Here is a 16,418-nt window from a genome sequence, read left to right as displayed (position 1 = left end):
AGAGTCATTTTGCCAGGCTTCCCAATTGGTTTAAAAAAATCGGTTCAGTGAATACATTTCACAGATATAACTGTGTTTTAGTATTTTAATCTGATTTTTGACTCATCTAATCACATGCAAAGTTGTGATTTTTTTTTCTTTCTTTTTGAAAAGGCTGTCTACAAATGCCCTTTGATGTGTATTTTTCCTTACAAAAGGTTAACTGACAACATGGCTAACTAAAGTGACTACATGGCAACTCAAAGCTTCCAAGACAGTGTTTTTTTCTTTTTTTGACTCCGTCTTTAACCATCTGTTGAGCTATCTGACTTTTATTTAACCTCTGTTTTACCCTACTAGAAAAAAACCCCAGACACGTATGATATCACAGAATCTGTTAAATTACATTTCAAATTAAGCTTACGCATAAATTCAGTAAGGAAGCATTGCAATCATTCATCTGCCTAATTTCCCTGGTTGTTTGGCTGCTAGTCTGCTCTTTACATCTCTTCCACTTTCCTACGCTGTCAAACCCAATACGAACATCATTACTTTCGTCCAATCATCTTCTCGCCCACCTTCTTCAAGCCAATCAGCCTCCACTCTGCCTGCTGAGTGCTTTTCATTCCTCACCGAGTCACTCAGAGTTCTATAAAAGCCACCATATTCATATTCACCATCACCAGCATTTAGACTCTGGGGGGTCCTGTCCTAAATCTTATCATCACTGGGATTCTGCTCTGCCGTAATGGGTGATCGGAGCCTCATCTCCACATATATATTGATTAATTTCCGCATGGGAACAAAATAATGTTCGCTTCCAAATGATCTCTCTTTATGGACAGATCACTATATTTAAAACAGTTCAATATGCAGGTATTCTGCAGTAGCTTTGTTGTTGCATCCAATAGCCCAGCTGACTTTAGGCCACACCACGAAGTCTGTTCTATTCTATTTTATTCCATTCATTCTGTTCCGGTTTAATTTTGTAATCTTAGACTGTTTACACTTGTGTCAGTTAATGATTCTTCTCTTTGTTAGTTTTACCTCTTTTGTGATTGGTGCCACCTCCTGATTAGTGTATCGTCTGTTGTCTTTCATGTTTGCTTCCAATTAGTCATCAGTCTGCTCAGTGTATATGTATATCCCTGCACTTGTTCTTGAGATTGTCTTATTGTATTTGTTCTTTGGCCTTCTAGTGTTCCTTGTGCTTCCTGGATTTTGTAGTGTGTTTTCGTAATCCTGGTGATTAAGTCTTGGTTTCCTCATGTCCTAGTGACATTTTGTTATTTTTCCTTTTGCCTACCCTTCCTGGATTAATTTGCTTCTATTGTCTGCTTTCATGTGTATGAGGCAGCTTGTTTTTTGTTTAAAAATTTGAACATTTATTCTGCCCTCTGGGATCCTACATTTAGGTCCTGTGATGGCTGCACTTACAGCCACACAGTGGTAATACCCACCATGTTAGTGTAGAGGCTTATAAGTAGTGATGTGACGTTCTGTATCGAGGCTTCGAAGCGTGTGTCGAGTAATGGAGGGGGCGTTTCCGCGAAGCGCGTATCGAGGCTTGCTTCATTTATGGGAGGAGCTGAAAATGATGACGTCCGAAGCCTCGCTGCCCGGCTGTACCACGTGACTGGTTCAGGAAGCGGTTCAAACTTTGCCGCAAATAATCATTTTCCATACTGCCAGCATAAATATACACAGTATACTGCCATCACTACAATATAGATGTTTTACACACTCCTTTTGTTGTTGACATTTACAGGCTGTGTGCAAAAGGCCACACTCTTCAAATTCATGCCAACTAATATTTTTGCGTCCAGTAGGTGTTCTGCTAGAGCAAATGAAGCTTCAAGAAGCTTCGCGTTGAGGTGAACCAATTGGATGAAAAGCTTCAGTGCTTCATGAGGCTTCATCTGCCCATCACTACTTATAAGTAACATTGCATTCACATTTCTTTCTTTAAATATAGGAATTTATTTACAGGACAATAAATAACTGGTTTTGGTTTAGTTAATTCATATATCCACATAACGCTGCATTCTAAAATAAGTGCGCACATTTTAGTTTACACTGTTATGTATGATTAATCTTTTGTTTTCTGAGTTACCTTAGTTGCAGCTGTTCCAGTCCCTTGATTAAGGAGCCAAGAGGTGGAAAAGGGGCGGAGCGAGCTTTAAAGGAAGGCTACAAATTGGTTCACGCCATAACTCAGGACCATGGGGGGGAATTGGAGTTCATTATGTTTGGTTTAGTTAGGTTTTGTGTGTTTTACCCCTTCTCCTGTTTTTGTGGGCTGATCAGCCACTATTTAAGTTTCCCCTTTGTCTCATTAAGTTAGGTCAGTTTGTTTGTGTTATTGGTTGTGTTGTCAACGTTGAGTAGAGTTTTGTTAGTTTGACCTCTTTTATGGGCCCAAGATTTTGATTCTTTTTGCATGAGTTAACCAATTATGTTTTTTGGGTTAAATAAAAAATCATTTTTTGGACTTTAACCTGTGCCTAAGTTTCCTTCACTGCTCGGTCCATCACAGGTCCCTTCTTCTGAGATGTTATCATACAATCTGAACAGCCAGGGACCCATTGGATACTAGAATTTCCTCTGAGGAATTTCAGGAAGTAATGTCTGTTTATATCAGCTCCTTTTTCATGAAATGTTCAATGAAAATTAAGCTGTAAGCCTTTGATTCTCTGAAGGTCAAGCCTTTGTCAAAACCCGGTGCTCTGAGGCTTATGTCATTAATTACTTTTTGTCTGGGATTGATGAATCCATGGTGGCTGCCATGAATTCCTTGTCTATCCCTGAAGCTAGAGCTAACCTGCTACCAACCGCTAGCTCCTGTGTAAGCTAACCACCAGCCTGTTAGCAACTGGCTAGCTAGTCTGCTGCTCACCTCCTTGTCTGTTACGCAGCAGGAAAAATGTCACATTTGTTTGTGCAACTAAATTTTCAGTGATACTTTTTACTGAATACCAAAAATTTAATATTATTATGGATGTTGATTGCCTTATTTACATTTAATGTGATGTGATATAGTAACGGAATTCAAGTAGATTAAGATAAGTTCTGGCCTTTGGAGATCAAGTATACTACATGAATTCTGCAAAAGGGATAGTTAGGGGCTCTTTTTTCTATGCCCTCTGGGAGTTTGAATCAATTTATCTTCCTAATGTCACATTCACAACTTTTTGTTTCTAGAGAGTGCACATGAATCAACTGTGCACTCTGTGTTTAAATTTCTTTAAAAAGGGTCTTAATATATTGACAGCGTGGGCGAGTGTACAGTCCACTTTGGGAGTGTCATTAAGTTGACAATGATCAAGAGCTTCATTAGAAGTGTTGAATGGCTTCCATATCTGAAAAAGTATGCATACTATGTTGATCCATCCACTGAACTGAATCTGTCTAGGGGAGAAAACATGTTTTTGTCTTTTTTCACAGTCAAAGAATAGTTTGTGCCATCAAGTCTAATTATTATCTAACTTGGCTTATAGTGCAAATTAGTTAATACTCTACTGAAATTAGGTAAAGAACTTAAAAATAAATGAAAACGACATGGCTGGAGTCCAGTAGACTTTAATTAACAAGTGCTTGTACCTCCAAAAGATATCTGGCTCCAAGCAAGTGAGTGAGTGTCTGCATGGGCAGGCAGCTTAATTGTGATCAAGTGTCCTTCTCCAATGGACTAAAAAAATTGATGTTTTGAAACATACTCTGTGGTTGTCGGCTTCTTTTATCCCTAGGAAAGCTGTCATAATGGTAGGTTGAAGTCTTTATGCATAAATGTTCATTTGACTTGGGAAGTGTAAATGAAGATGGAATTAGCAACTAAATACTATGAAATATTATTGAATTGTCCCCAGGAAAAACACTACTCTGGGAGAGGAGGCAGGGCAAGACTGTTAGGAATAGAGTTCTAGAATCCTTCTCCATCATTCTGACAAAATATTATGTCAATCTCAAACAAACTTTGTCAGTTTGATAGACATGAATTGTTCACTAACACAGTAACTTTATTTTGATGCATTAGTAAAATTGTGTGAGTTATAGTATTTGCAGGTTATTCATAATGTTGTGCTAAATTTATGCGCAGTTCAAAGAAAACAATATTTCGTGTTGGGATTATTTTTTTTGAAATAGCTAAAGCAATCTAGAAAAAACTGTAAATGTGGCTTATAACATTCTTGTTTATCAAATGCTGCTTGATCTAAGGTATGAGAAACTTCCTATTTATTTCTGAACCTTGAGTTTCCCCTGACAAAAAAATTACAAGTCAAGCTGTCTGCACTCCATATCAAGGGAATTTATGAAATGTGAATTTGGTCAGTCTTTTCAACACACTGCTACATTTTGCAAACTCTACAAAGTGAAATAGCCAGTGCTGGGTCACCACTGAGTAATACATTCAACACTAAGAACGTGTTCTTAGTCATCTACACGAAAATGAGAACGGTCATCTCTAACAATTATACAATTATGTTGACAGTCCTGTTGAATAAAGGCATCTCATATTTGAATTCTACACACAGCAATCAGTTCCATAACTTTTGACCCAAAAAGTTGTGAAAACATTACAGGATACATTAAATATTTTACTGAGAGCCTCATTGCTCTTTAATATGCCCTCCAAGACTTCAATAATTCAGCCAAATTGTAATCTTTAAAAAAAAAATCTAAATGAAAAGCTCACTGATTCAGGTGTTTCTTTACCAGTGTTTTTCCAATGTTTATATGTTTATTGTATTTTGCATTTGTGAAGAAAGGAAGAGAGATTTATAAAGCTTGTGATATTCAAACAATAGATGTTTCAGCTACAGTAAGTTCCAGCAGCTATTATTTCTGCAACCTAAATCTCCAAACATTAGTGCAAGAGACAGCCTTACCGAACTGCAATATTGCCAAGGTTGTTGATACTGTTATATAGATTTAGTAAATAAGTAGGAAATAAATAGAATTGACTAAAGTAACCAAATCATTAAATACAAGCTTTAGCTCATACTTCATTGCTGCTTTCATTAGATCGTGCATTTCCTCTTCTGCATAGTTGTCTGAAAATCCTTAGAGAAGTGAGCAGAAAGGTTCTGTTGATGCCACTTAAATATCTTCACAGTAGCAGAGCCAATGCATGAGATTTGACCTGAGTACTTCAAGAGTGGGTATGTGTCGGGTTGTCTTGGTCGAGGCATCTCTGGAAAGAGGGTATGTCCGGGTACTGGTGAGGAAAGTCTGCTTGCTGTAACTTATGTAAGGATACTTAAAGGTACATGAGAGTTTGCCCAACCACTTTACATCCATTATATAGACTTGGAGAGAATGTATTAACATGTCCCTATGGGTGTGTTTTCGGTTACCTTACAGAATATGGTATATCCTGTTCTCATTGGCTATTTGTTCTCTGTAATTTAGACTCAATCCTAGGTGGGATTTGGACAGTGCAAGGGATGCTCTTTTGTCACGGATTGTGGTTATAACTTTAATGGACTACATTTCTAGGCATAGTCAAGTGGCGGAAGGTTTCCAGTTTTGTGGACTCTCTAGATTTTGCATATGATCCTTTGGGCTTCAACAAGCACTGACCTCCAGTTTGCACTGGTGCATTTGCTGCCAAATGTAAATTAGCAAACAAAACACGCTTGAATTGTGTAACAGGGACCCTGACAATCAGTCAGTGCAGTGGTAAGCAACAGTCAATTTGTAATATACCAGTTTAACTATGCTGTGCATAAGCAAACTGGCACACAATTCCATGCATTTCTTGGCTCTAATCTATTCATTACAGTAACAACAGATTTTTCCGATTATTATATAACATTTAGTGGTGTTACATATAAATTAATTGCATGTGAAACTGTTTTTTGTTCTTTCTTTCTTTTTTGTTTTATTATGTTTTTAGTAACTAAAATAAAACACATTCACCATGTTAGGATTGTAGGTTAAAGTTGGGATACTTTTCAGTTTCCAACCACCTTTTTGGGTTCTGAAATTAGAACAGCCAAAATGTAGTTTCTGTAAGCAGAACTGATTTTAAAAGTTTTTGAAAAGCCAGAATCAAGTCACAATACTGCAACATGTTTGCTATGAAATTAGCCATGTCCACTTTTAAGTTATTGTTTTAGTCCCGTTGAGATAACTGATTTAATATTTGTCAAAGCTGTTTAATCTAATTTATTAATATTATAAAATTAGACTTCTCCTCAGACGTGTTCTGTTTTTGCTTGGGGTGACACTTTTATAGCTTTGGTTCGCTTTGTGTTGCTAGTGATAAACGTAGGGAATGTATTCCTGCTTGAAATGAAATTAGATTATATCAGACTTATGAATTAAAAACACCTTGTCATATAGCTCTGACTAATAAGGCTCAGGCAGAGTAGATACATTTGTCAGATTTTGTGTGGCTTCCTGGAAGAAACAGAACAAAAAACATCAAATTAAAAAAGTATGCAAGGTTTTTTCATACATTGCTTTTAGTTTTCCTAATATTAAATCGGATTATAACAGAGGAATACAGGAAGCTCCTTAAGGCACTAAAAGATCTGCAGCACATCCAGGCTTCAAAGGTAATATGTTGTCTTTAGTTTTACGGTGCCAAGAAATGTTTTATCACACTATAATTTTTTTTTTTGCTGGTCTTTTTAGAGTTGCCATCATATCTCACCATTGAAAGTATGTGGTGCCTATAGTAGATGAAGGAAGACTTCATATTTCGCCAACAACCTGCAGTTTGTTGGAATTACTGGCTTATTCCTTTTTTCATTCATATAACAGAGTTAATGAATATTTTATTAATTATGGTCAAGCAAGGAATATGCTAATCAAATTTTTCTACTGCCTCTTGTAAAGTGCCAACATGTAGGCGGATTTCATGACATGTACATATTAATTTGATGATCTCACAACATAATGACCTAATAGTACTATACTGTTTATGTTTTTATTTGATATTAAAGAAGGCATTTGGGGTCTGTTATAGTTGTAAAGCCAGATTACAAAGTAAAAGAAAACTCTAATAATAGCGAAGAAACTAAAAGCACATGGTTCTAAATAGGAAACAAAGAATTACTGAATTTGATGAGGATTTAAATAATGTTAATCCCATGCAATGACATCTGCCATGACCTAGTCTACTGAGCTGGGAGATTTCAGACATGCTTAAGACATCCATGGTAGCAGTGCTGTTGGATGGATACAAACCAAGTGTGTGTGGTCCAGATTGTCTTAATTAAAAGAAAAAAAGTACCACAGATGATGAAACTGTGAAGGAAAAAGGATGATTTTTCTTTTTTTTTCATTCTTCTGTTAATTTCACTCTTATCCAATGAATATATAATTGCAATCATTGCTTGCTTAAAATAGTGGCCCACTGCTCCAAAATAACATGAAATAAAAATGGGTTCATTAAAGACACCAAATTAGTTCCCAGGTAAAAAGTTCTATAAATATATAAAGTGCATAATCAACTATAAAGACGATAAGCTTTGCCTAGCTCTGGGTCACTCATTTCTGTGAATAATCATCCTCCATGAATAAGAGATCACCAAATCACTGAGAACTAAAACCCTGTCTAGTTCCAACTCAAGGTCAATGTTTGGATGGGCCATAATTACTTTCTGCATTATAGTCATTTTATAATATTACGGCTAAAATGTCATAGGTATGCATTTACATCAATTCACTGTATAGATTAGATTTAGTTAGATTTACATATTTACTATCATCTCTTCTATACTGTTGCTTCTTGTAGACTGGGAACTATCCTATTGAACAAAAAGAGACTCAGTTTTCTCAGTGGCCCTAAGTTTAATTCCTGAAGTTGCAAATTCGACTACCACCATTGTGTACCCTTTTCTAGGGTTAATATGAAGTCACTCTACCAGTTGGGTGAAAACATTGTGATATTAACTCTCTGAGACCAGAATGGTATTTCATATTAGACATTAGTGATGATTCTGCTTAATTCTGCAAAAAGAAATGAGATATTTACTACACATGTTCACACGATAAAAGAGAAATAATGTACAGCAAAAATAAGAAATGCCAATCCAATCTCTAGCCATAGTCCAAGTCCTCACAGCTTTCATGGCATGTATAAATAATAATAACAATGATGATTTTGTGGTTGTTTTTTGTGAGACACTGCAGTGTTGTAGTACAGTGTGTGAGTGGTTCATACTAACTTCCAATGTGTTCCAGGCCTTACAGAGCCTACAAATACCCCCAGTTCTCAAAGCGAGTTCGAGTGACTGATAAAAGGCTTTTTCTAGCTGTGAAGTGTGCCGGCCTTCACATCAAAACCCAACCCTCCCAAAGGACTCAGTAATGTTTTGAAGTGTAGCACAGCTTGTCAGTGGTGTCACATCGCATTTTCCCTCAGTTACCGAGCCCAGGTTATCATTTTCAACTGGAGTTTTAGAGCAACTTTCCTGAGGCAATTAATTTTCCAGTTTTCATTTTACCTTTATTACCTTTAAGTCTGGTGATCAAGGCCTGCAATAAAGGAGTTATTAAATGTGAATCCTTACCTGTACACAGCCTTTGTTAGAAGCCTAATCATAATATAAACCCTGCCTTTCAACCATTTGCATCTATACTGTGGGGATTTGTACAATATCTTGCCACATAAGGCTTTCCTCAACTGTGGCTGTTGAACTGGTCAGACTAAAAACAATCAGCAGCATTACTGATCTATATATGGCTCTTAAAGAACATTGTGGATCATTTCACACTCAAAAACCAAAAAGTCTCTAAATGCTGAATGACGAAAGCTGAAACATTAATTCTTTGTTCTCTTGTCGTAAAAGGTTTAAAAGAGACTCTCTACGGTCTTTTGCCCTTTTAATTTGACTTTACAGTTTTACATTCACCGTTCCATCAGTTCGTACAGAGCTTGCCCTGTCTTCATGAAATACATTGCAGAAAGATTTGAAGCTCTCGCAATTGATTTCACTTGAGGACTTGAAAAGACGTACAAATGTCTCTGGGAACTTCGACATTAAACATATTTAGGTATTTTATTGGTTTATTTACATATTTTTCATTATTGTTGTGATTGTAATGTTTGTCTGGAACAGGTCTCTCTTGTAAATGAGACATTGGGTCTCAATAGTCTCAACCTGTATAAAAAAAGGTTGAATAAAAAATAAAATAAAATAAGAAAAGAAACTGTCTTGAAAACAAAACCAGTAAATGAAATCACCAACATATCATGTTATACAGTCGCAATACTTATGCATATGGATTAGTATTGATTTCAAACTTTTAATTCATTCTTAGCCATATTGATCACTGGTAAGGAAAAGCCTACATGTTGGTCAATATTATGTTTGTGCAAACATACTGTTGACCAAAACTCTGCTATGCAGTGTTGGAAGTAATATTTTATGATGTCAGTGACCCTTTCCATACGGTATGGGAGGTTACTGCTTTAATGAGTATAAAGTGCAACTCATGAGAATCATGTAATATAACATTCACAATATCAAGATCTCAGCTTAAGGAAACGGACAAATATGTTTTCCCCGTGTTAATATGATTAGGTTCAGGGTCCTTTTATCACTTAGGACAACTGTCAACAAAACAGCCTCTGGGCATTACCTCTTTGAAGCATACACTAGTAGATAGAGTCGTAACCCTGAGTGCACTGAGATAGCATCATTCAGCTATACACTATTATCTGTCTTTACCATTTCATTTCTTCCCTTGACTCCACTAGACTTTAATCATTTATTAATTTCCCTTGTGGTCTGAGGGAAGGAATCATGGCCTGAATTTAAACTGGCAAGATCAGAGGATTGGGGTGTCACTTGTTCATATGAGAAAGAATATGGAATGTGCAGCTGTCATCCCAGCAATCAGCCAAATCCACCATGGACAAGCATATCAATACAGATATGAGCGACTGCTTCAGGAAAAGTATATAAAGAAATACTGACTGATCTAAATTTGTTGAAAAAAAAAACAAACATTTTTTTTCTTTATCAGAATTGCAGCTGTGATATAGAAACTTAAGATTTATCTGTGAGAACAGTCTGTTGATGATGTATATAATGAAAATTTTGATACTGGACCTGTAGTTCATAGGGGAACACAATATAAAAACAGATTTATGACCTTTTTACCTTTTTTGTCATCCAGGAGGTCCTGGTATGCATCCAGTTGGAGCCTTGGTGTTTTGCACTTTCTTTGGATTTTGTTTACTTGCTTGTTTGCTTTCATTTGCTGCTTAGGTTTAAGTACTAAAAAGTACTTGCTTTGCTTTCAAAAAGCTAATAGTGTCAGATAAAACACATCCTATAAAAGTAATGAGTGATGCGAAAGAACACCTTTGCACATGAGCCATACCAGTGGCTTTGACAAAACTGCACTAACTGACACTCCAGGAGTGAGAACAGGCTGCCATAGCAGTGCAGGGCTTTCAAGAAAAAGCACTGCACACCAAGAAGCTATATAGAAGCTACACGATTATATGTGTGTGGTAAGCCATACTGTTTCACCTTGCACCTTTCTTGTTCTTCCAATCCCCTTCACCCCAGGAGGATCATAGGCTATTGACAACACCCTGTCAGTGCACTTGGCTCTGGGCAGCCGTCTCGATATCTCTACAGGAATATCTGACTCATTGCATATCTGGCTCGATGCCCTCGCTATGCTGCCTTTTGCTCTTCTTCTTTCTATTTCAGATTTCCAGGTCCAGGCCTGGCTAGTAATGTCATTGGTAGACTTCCTGAGCGTGTGGCTAATTCTGCTCCACTTGCTTTTCAAGAATTGTATTGTTATTTGTTCCTGGTTTGGTCTTGCCTGCAGTTCTTCATTGGTAATGTCTTGCCACTGGATATAGAGGCTTTTGAGTGACAACTGTTGATGAAGGTAGTAGTAGTAGTTTGTAGTGTTCACCCTATCTGATGTCGTACTAAATAAATATGTATATTACATTATTTATTATAGTTTTGAATATCATACTGCCAGATTGTCCTGAAATGACTGGATCAGGTGTCCTGAATTATCCCTTAGGTATGACGCTATAGGTTAAGGCTGCAGGGGGACCTTTTTTGATGCACTGAGTGCTTCCATCCACTGCCCTCTTTTTAGTTTCCATGAATTTGTAAGCCACTATTGTATGTCATTAACTTTTGCCTAGTGGTCTCTTTGTGCATCCATTTTCCCTCATTTTTTTCTTCTCACCATTCAACCACTTGCCACAGTTCACTGCCCTCCAACATCTGGTTCTGCTAGTTTTCCTTTTAAAAGTTAATTCTTTGTCCTCACCTTTGGCAAGTGCTTGCTCCTATAGGGGATCATTCTTCATCGGGGTTCTCTCTTTGATATGGTAGAGTTTTTACCCTATAAAATAAAATGCGTAAAGATAATTCCTGCTTTGAACTGGTTCTGTATGAATGGTAGTTGATTGAAAATCAAACTGAACTGAAAGGCAATTAGGATGGAAGTTAAGATGTTAAATATGTAGAAAAAAGTAATCTTATGGAAAAGACAGAGGAGGAAACCCTGACCTGATGGAAGGTTGCCTTCAAAAGACAGAGATAAACACATAATGGGAGTCAAATGCACCAACAGATGCAGGTAAGATGAAATTGTTGCAATTTATTACTCCAGTCTGTGCCCTGCCCAGTCTGTCTAAAGACAATAGTACTGAGAAGAAAAATAATTTACTTCCTCTCACACTCCTGATTACCATATGGTTTAATGAAAACTGAAGCTTTTTAATTGATGACTTAACTGCTCTCAGTCTACTGTATATTGGCCTGTATATGCCTCTGTCGAAGCATATACATGTGCTGCCTGTTTCCTGTTCTTTTCATTAATAGTGATCTAGTGTGAGTTTTCTTTCAAAGAGACACAAAAAATCACTCTAGCCTGTCATGTCATGCCTTGAATAGATAAGGCCTGTGTGTATTTCACATGAGCTGCCTTAGGGCATTTTGTGATGCTTTACAAAATTTCTATGCAGCCCTCCAGATATTATTCTCTCCTTTAAGTGCTGATGGCAATGCAACAAACAGAAGAGTAGGCCTGATTTAAATCAAATTGTAACATTTTTGACAATAACGTGGAAGCAAAGACATTTCTATTTATCACCAATTTTGTAGTTTCTTTCATGGGCCATAAGTTGCATTGTACTATTTTCACAAAAAACAAAAAGAAAACTAATCACAATGTCCAGTTAGTGTAAATGCAAAAATGTATTAATGTTTTAAGAAATTTGGATCACTGTTTCGCCAAACAAGCCTCTTGGCTTTTACAAATACCAAGCAAAAAAGTAAGAAAGCCCCTAGAAGCGTAATGGCTTCCTGGATTTGGAATACCTCCATAAAAAGCTCCTTAGAGACAAAACAACCTTTTACAATCCAACTCCACACTATATTTTCACATGTTAATGCTCTCTCTTTTTTTCACATTTATGGTTCTCTTCTACCTAAGTGGACCGTAAAATGTGAGGCTATAACATGTACAAATTGTCTTAAAATGGATGGGAGTTTACAGTTAAATGCGATATGACTACATATCACACATCTCATTTTATGTTACCTTTCCAAATACAGTGCAGCCAAAGTTTGACCTAATCTATGGCAGCTCTATTCAGCATCTGTCATAGCCAGGGAGAGCAGCTGCAGCTGTGCTCACAGCCAGTGTCTTACCTGACAGAGATGCAGGTGCAAATAGAAATCCCCCATGCTGTCAACTAAGACATTAGTTGGTCTTTAACCTGCCAGCTTCCTAGTATAAAGTCCATATGATATTGCATTGTGCTGATGGGAGAACAGAGAAACTAATATTCTGGTGCATTCACCTCTAGTGAGTGGCTGTCATGTGTGCTGTCCATTGCTTGCTCCCTTACCTACACCTCTCAGAGTATTTCCAGGAGGGCAAATGTGTGAAAGAGACTAGTTCCCACTGTGTGCTATATTCAAGAAAGGACAACTAAGGAAAATCATGCACATGGATCCAGAACAGACCCATGCTGCCATTTTTTTTTTTATTTTTTACTTCAAATGAATTTCAGCTTTACCTAAACAAGACCCTGGCCATCACATTTACCTTTAAAGAATTCAAGTCAAATTATGAAACTTCATTAGAAAGATGTGTCTGTTTCATATACGGTATTGGTCAAGTTACTTGAAAATAGTAATTAGTTACTTTATTACTTTGTTACTTTTTTAAAACCATGATACACAACATGAATATGAAATAAAGCAAAAGACCTTTCACCCTAATTCTATTTTTTGTGCATAATCTATCATATAAAATTGAATCAAATTAAAAAGTCTTTTTAAAAATTGTTTTATTAGCTTTAATCTTTTAATTGTATGCATATTGCATCGAGCGATAATTTAATTATATGCAACAGTGTTTGACTTGAATAAATTTGTTTAACATTTAAACCTATTTTCTGCATATTCCAGCATTTAAAACAAATGATTTTTTGTGTTTACACTCACTCTTTCAAATAGATGCAAGTAAAACACAGCAAAAAATAAATGAAATCAAAGATTCAGCAAGTCCTGTCGCTCTTAAATCTATTTTCACCTGCTTAGCAGGAATGGGGCCGGTGGAGACCAACAGCATCTCTACCTAAAAAAGGTTGAGGTAGAGGTAGGTCGATCATGTATTCTGATTAGATGTGTTACATCAACATGAATCCAATATTCAAATGAGGTCTGTTCAAGCTCTGAATCAATTAACTTTTCATAGGGCTAATGGTTATTAATAAATCCTTACATGTAACAAAGTCTTTTTAAGTTAGCGCCAAATGGAACCATTAGAGGGCCAAGCAGTTTTCATAACAAATGCACACACATACTGGTCATCCACACAACAGAAGGATCAGTGTTGATACACAGAGATCCAATGTTCCCTTTATGGGTCTTCCATGTAAACCATGAAAGAAAGTTCATCTAGACCTTTTCAAGAATGGTAATAAAAGGCAGACAACATGGACCAACATATCTTTTGCAAATGGGAACCAAACCAAATTGCAAAGCTTCTACAGACTGTGCCAGCTCTCTTTGTTATTTTTGGCTTCATATAATTTATGTGTGCATTATTATGCTTGTCTGTGTCTTCAAACTGTAATCCAGTGGGGTAATTGCTATTCATAGATTTTATTTTCCATGACATGGATGTGCCACTCTATGTTAAGGTGCCAATTAATGATGTGCTGTAATACAGGAGTAGTATATCAAAAGCAAACTGTTTTTATAATGTAATGTAAAAACTGCTATACAGGGAAATACAAAAAACAGCAATGAAATGAGTTTACTTTTTAATGACAAAAGAAATTAATCCTGAAAAAATGGTAATATGGATGTGTTTGGGCAATCTAATGGAGAGCAGCATTCCAAATGCAATTTTTCATTATTTCTGTAACAAAAAATATTACTGAGAATATAGGCCAAAGCACACAAAATACTATAGCATGTACTGAATGTGCAACCCATAAATGGAGAGTAAAAAAGAACATTCTGTGTTCAGATTGTCAGTCAATCTGAGTTTCTCAAACAGCATATGTCAGAGAAATCAGGTCGTCCTTGGTGTTGCATTGTGATTGATGACGAAGGCTCTGTGAAAGTAAATGTGTCTCTCAGAGACTGAGTGATTTGGCCTCAGTAAATCAAGGCATAAGGCGTGAATGAATGCAAGGACTGCCACCTTTCTGTATTGAAGACTTATTTCCAGATTTATGTTAGAATAAGCAACATTTATGCGCCTTACAGTAAATAATTCTGTTGGGTTATTTTTGCTGATTGCATGAGTGAAGATTTTCGCATGTCTGTCATGACTGGACCCATTTATCACAGATTAAAGTTCTCCTCACTGCTTGCTCTCTCATTACCAGTTTACTGGATTAAATCTCTGCCTTTAAATGCCGTGGTACTTATCATTCCCGTGCTTGTATAATGGCTATAACAATTAAAGATCTAGCCATGCTAGCAATCCATCTGTGTTTCCTTGTATGTATGACTCTGCACCAAATTGGAATGTAATTGGACAGGTCCAAGTGGCAGCTGACAAGGCTTGCTTGGCAGATGTGATCAGGAAATGTGTGCACAGTGGGTCCAATTGAACAGACTATGGGGCCTTTTCACAAACCCAGATGGAGCTCTATAGAGAGAAAGGAAATGATACAATATAACGGATTTGGAGTAAGATTTCAATTTCACAAATGGCTTCTTGCTTGGATGCAGTTCAAAAGTGAACGAGTTGTGTCCCTTTCATTTGTTTGAGAATGTGACTCTTCACTGTAGAACAGTTTGAGTTTAGAGTATAATATGATCACTGAATTAGATTCATGAAGTTAGCCCTCTATCGCTTATTTCCTGTTTCCAAAAAAAAATGGGTGTGTTTGTGTTATATGAAAATTAAAGTTAAAAGTTTGTGTTTATTTTTTATTTCGTCTACGCCAAGGGTTGGAAGAAGGTCATTCCTTTTTTATGTAAGGGGTATACATCATTACAACAAAGTTTTGAATAATAAAACATACCAATTGAGAGAAATACATTTTAGGGATTTATGCATTTTTTTGTTAGAAATGTACATTTTCTCCAGTGGACAAAAATATGCATATATTATATAGTTATTTAGTTTTAGTTTGTATCATATTTGCTAGATCCAGATTTTCTTTTAAATTATTATTATTGTTTAAAATGCATTGTGCAATTTATTCATTTTTATTTTATTTTTTTTGTGGCTCACACTGATGATGTAGAAGTCTCAAAAACTCATATATCATACATGATACAATGGCTTTAAAGGGTTTAAAATCTTAATGTATATACAGGGACCAGTGGAATATATAGGACCATATATATTTGGTATTTTTTCCCCTGATATGTCATTTGTGAACTATGGGTGAGCTCACAGTGAATCTGTGAAGTGCCTTCCTGAGAGAACACAGATGCATGCTACTTAAAATTTCACAGCAACATTTAAATTACTTTTCACTCTTCTTACATATTTGTGTCCTCAATAATTTATAAATGCTTGTCCTACTTTACTCTACAGAAGTGACTTAGATATCTTCCTGTCCTTGCTTTACCTTTTGAGGGTCCCATTAATTCTTTTTGTCTTAACAAATTACAATGAAAAGTGGGAAGTACAATACTTTCAACAGTGAATATGTTGGTGATAAAAATCTGAAAAACTGTTCAGCATTTTGCTGGTTTCTTATTGTCAAATACTATTGTGAACTTTTATCAAACATTCGGTGAAATAAAAAATGCTGTGTATACAGAAGGATTACTCCTTGAGTGACACCGCAGAGGTGCATTGTTCATTAAATCAGAACACCATTTACACCATTTACTAGTCAATTTTTGTAGTACTTGAATGAAGATACAGCGAGAGAATGGTCATGAAATTTGTATGCTTTGAAAAAAGAACGACAATAAAACTGTTGAGTAATGGACTTGTGTGTTTTCACATGA

This window comes from Mchenga conophoros, linkage group LG16 (genome assembly GCF_057382185.1).
Source record: "Mchenga conophoros isolate Kocher_MC1m ecotype Shallow Benthic linkage group LG16, M_conophoros_male_GT1.1, whole genome shotgun sequence".
NCBI classification, from domain to species: Eukaryota; Metazoa; Chordata; class Actinopteri; order Cichliformes; family Cichlidae; genus Mchenga; species Mchenga conophoros.
The sequence above is the reverse complement of the archived record's forward strand: the minus strand, read 5'-3'. Positions refer to the sequence as shown.